Below are 234 nucleotides of genomic sequence, written 5' to 3'. Positions count from 1 at the left end.
GGCAGAGAGGCTATGGGGGCTGTGGAGTGGTGGAAGAGGAAGAGGGTGTGGGGGAGGGAGGAGGTGGGGAGGACGGGTTGTGGGGGGTGTATGAGGTGCGGGATGTGGTTATGGGGTGGCAGGGTGGGGGGCTGTGGGGTGTGTGGGGCAGGGAGGAGGTGGGGAGGACAGGTTGTGGGCGGTGTATGAGGTGCGGGATGTGGTTATGGAGTGGCAGGGTCGGGGGCTGTGGGG

The sequence above is a fragment of the Terrapene carolina genome, unplaced genomic scaffold (assembly GCF_002925995.2).
Source record: "Terrapene carolina triunguis isolate 2854851 unplaced genomic scaffold, T_m_triunguis-2.0 Scaffold21694, whole genome shotgun sequence".
NCBI lineage: Eukaryota > Metazoa > Chordata > Testudines > Emydidae > Terrapene > Terrapene triunguis.
The sequence above is the reverse complement of the archived record's forward strand: the minus strand, read 5'-3'. Positions refer to the sequence as shown.